Source organism: Solanum verrucosum, unplaced genomic scaffold (assembly GCF_900185275.1).
Source record: "Solanum verrucosum unplaced genomic scaffold, falcon-dt-bn FXZP01000156.1, whole genome shotgun sequence".
Lineage (NCBI taxonomy): Eukaryota > Viridiplantae > Streptophyta > Magnoliopsida > Solanales > Solanaceae > Solanum > Solanum verrucosum.
This window is the reverse complement of record NW_026020354.1, coordinates 915,474-919,400: the sequence shown is the minus strand read 5'-3', so window position 1 is coordinate 919,400 and position 3,927 is coordinate 915,474. Positions and strand designations below refer to the sequence as shown.

At 35.5% G+C, this 3,927-nt stretch overlaps 1 pseudogene; it reads left to right on the top strand.

The window, feature by feature from the left end:
- The first annotated feature begins 903 nt into the window (after positions 1-903).
- On the top strand, positions 904-3,677 carry LOC125837643 (uncharacterized; annotated as a pseudogene).
- Positions 3,678-3,927: the final 250 nt, after the last annotated feature.

Below are 3,927 nucleotides of genomic sequence, written 5' to 3'. Positions count from 1 at the left end.
TTGACTTTTCTAACGAGTTGTGACTTTTATGAAAAGTTGTTACTTTTTCGTTAGATTGGGACTATTCAGAAGGGTTGTGGAATTTTTAAAGGGATGTGACCTTTTCGATAAGGCATAATAAGCACTTGTTCATACCACCCTCTGGTGTATATATATAGAAGGGTTTCCTCTTATTTTTCAATAACAAATAAGGGCTTTCTCGACTTCTTCTTTTTCTACTAAATCTAGTATTCTAAGTGTACTTTACTATTGTTGATGATTTGCTGACACCGCGATTTTAGGTTCCAATACACTGGTGAGTAAAATCATTCTATTCTGAGAAGATACATTTCGTTAACCTCGGATACTTGAAGGGAAGAATTTTCTTAAGGACATTGTGCATTCAGTGGACTAGATTTTATTCCTTGAGAAAATTATTTTATTTATTATTTCTAATATGTTTCAGATTCTATTTTCTTTATGGGATTTAAGTTTCTTGTGTTTGAAACTATTCTTTAAACTAAGTATCTTAGTAATATTAGTTGAACAACAGTAATAATTTCACCTCAAATGTGGATTGAAACATTATGTGTTTATGTCAAGCATGATGCCATTTTACACAAATATTCTGCTGCTCAGCTTTGATGTTTATTTTTTATTTTTATTTTTTTCTTGGGAGGAAAATTCTTCTATAGCTTATGCTGAAAGGTCATACATTTATCTTCATCTGAAGCATAGTTCTTTTGTTTTCATACAGAGTAGACCCAACTTTTAGGTTTTCTCTTTTAACTGCTTTATTCTGTCTCTAATAGTTATTTCATATCCAAAAATGGTTTGCTTTCTAATGAGGACTTCTAAAATTTCTTTTTTTTAGCCAAAAAAGGTGGTTTCCTCATTATCAATAAAGTTAGAGTTTCCAGCTAAATGTCAGCCAAGGAGGAGGTTGGGGAGAGTCGTGCACTTGTTGTATATAATGGGAGTGCATCTAGAATCAATGAAATTGGTCTTCACTTTTATCCAGTTTCAAAGTATGACTTGGCGAAGGTTTACCATATGCTCCTGTAGATTGCACAAATGCTGGTGATAAGTGGAGATGGCGGGTTGGAAAGAGAGTTACAGGTTTTGGAACATTTAAGGATGGATATTTATATCTTCCGAAGTAATTTTAGGCTTCGAAAGATGGAATGAAAAATGATTTCGAAGTAAGATTTCAATTAAAAAGTATCTCAAGTCTAAGTATCCTGGTATGGAGTTAAATCAATTCTTTGCCTCATTCAGTTGGGTGATTCCTTCAAAGCAGTCGCCAAACTCAAGAGGTTAGCTTAGACAAGGATCTTTGGTATAGGATGAAGAGATTCATTAGGCTGTTTGCATCAATTTTTTCAAAAAAACTTACCACATCTTTTCATTGACCTAATGCCTAATTTGTTTTTTCTTTTAGATATTGATTTTGACTCAGATATGAAAGAGAGGACTACATCTTCAAGGACGGAAATGCAACTTTTACTATCTGATTCTCCTATCAGAGTTATTACCTGTAAGGCTGGTAACAAAATTTGTAGGAGTTTGGTAATCACTGAAGTTGAGTTTGGTAAACCAGAAGCATAGAGTGCTCCTACATTCTTCAAGCATGATTGGATTTCGTGCTTATTTGGATTTTGTTCACATATGTAGCCATCTAGGGTTGCTTTACATAAAATGTAACTATACCCATCATATTCCAAACTGATAAGCCTACACCAAAGGATACGACAAAACTCTTGGCAAAAACAAGGCTTACTGTAACTGATAACCCAAAGCATGGTGTCCGGTAAAGGTAACACTGCTCCTACATTCCTCAGGTATGATTGGATTTCGTGCTAATTTGAATTTTGTTTTTATTGTTCTTCCTCTGGGAGCAACTTTCTTATCTTCAAGTTGGAGAAGCTAATAACTACAAGGGAGTTGGATTTGCTAGATAAGGTGATGGTGGTATACCTTCCCTTTATGTTCGTGATCCACTTCTATCAGCTCGTGGGCCAGAATTATCACCAAATGGAAGAGCTATGATATTTATGTTGCGGCCTTGTGAGAAACTACCTTAAAACAGAGGTAGTATGTGTATAAGAAGTTGGTGGATGTTATTATTGCTTCCCACGACTTCCCGAGCCACCAAACCTCAGACATGAAAACTTTGAGAACTACAACCTCAAGTAGGCAGAATCTTGGTAATGTTCATCCATTAACCTAGATTTTTTTTCGTATTATTCATTTTGTAACACGATCCTACCTACTTGAGGTTGCAATTCTCCAAGTTTCCATGTCTGAGGTTTAGTGGCTTAGAACATTTTGGGAAGCGATAAACATCATCTACCAACTTCTTATTTACATACCACCTCAGTTTTTTAAGGTACTGTTTCATGAGGCCTCGTCATAAATACCATAAATTTTCCATTTGGTGGTAGCTCTTGCCCACGTGCTGACAAAAGTGGACCACGAGCAGGAAGGGAAGGTAGACCACCCCCACCGGCTCTAGATCCAGCTCTCTTGTAGTTATTAGCTTCTCTATCTGGAAGGGAAGAAAGTTGCTACAATAGGAAGAGGAAGAACAATAAAAATAGAATTCAAATTAGTACAAAATCCAAGCATACCTGAGGAATGCAGGAGCAGTGTTAGCCTTTTCTCGAGACCATGCTTTGTGATATCTGTTTCAGTGAGCCTGATTTTTGCTGAGAATGTTAGTGTATCCTTTGATGTAAACTTATCAGTTTGGACTATGATGGATACAATTACATTCGATGTGAAGCAACACTAGATGGCTACATATGTGGACAGGTTCCCCGTATAAAATTAACAAAGTTAAAATAACATGCAATCACTAACAAACAGTAAACAAAATGACCCACGATAAAATGCACTAGATCAAAGTTTAACAAGATTCTGAATAAAATAGAGTAAAAACTGAAAAATAATGATGAAATTAACATAACTAAAACAATATACACATTTTTTGAGAATAAAATATGGCAGTATAATAATAATAAAATTTTAAAACTAGACAAAGTAATAAGTCCAAATCAAATAATAGCATTGACACATATTTGGTAAAAAATTTAAGCACACAGTTAAATAAAAAGAATCATAGTAGTTCAAAATATCAAATAAAATTATTAAGTTAGTGGTGAATGACAAAATAATTAATGGAGAAAGAAATTGTGCAAAATCAACCTACTAACAACAATAATCAGTCATACGACAACACAACAAGAATGAAATAACATATGAAATAGAACGAGTAAAATCAAGGTACCCAACCTTTATGGAGTTTATTGGAGAAACACCAGGCTGAAGTGCAAACTTAGCAGCAAAAATAATATAAAAAAAGTAAAATAGAGATACAAGAGTCACCAAGGAAGTGAGTCGAATATGGTTCACCGATGGTATTTGCGGCAGGGTCTAGTTTCTCAGTGTGACGTTGTTGGTTGTTGTACAACAAAGCTATGTTGCAGCTTTGATCTTGCCGGACTACCTACAAAATAAATAAAAGATACGAAAATGGGGAAAAAGGAAGGGAGACTGTGGTGGTGTGGGTCTATTTCTGATAGATTTATTGGGGTTTTGGCTGGCTTTGGTTGGGGTTTTGTGATAACATTGAGGTGGTTTTAGGTGGGCTGTTCTCCGACGTCGTTACTTTGCTGAAGAAGACAAAGAGAATTTGAGTTTTGGTGGGTGTAGAGGTTATTTAGGGATTGATAGGTGTGGGTTTTGATGGAGAAGGAGACAAAAGGGAGGAATAGTCTTTAGATGATGGTGGCTTCTTAGTAGAAGCTTGTCGAACACTATGCAAATGGAGGTGGTTTGGTTGGGGTTTAAGGTATTGTTTTGCTGGTGGAATTGAAGCTTGGAGGTGGTGGTGGCTGAGAGGGAAAAAAAAGGAAGAGAAATCTTTTAGGGTTTTGTCATTTTTTG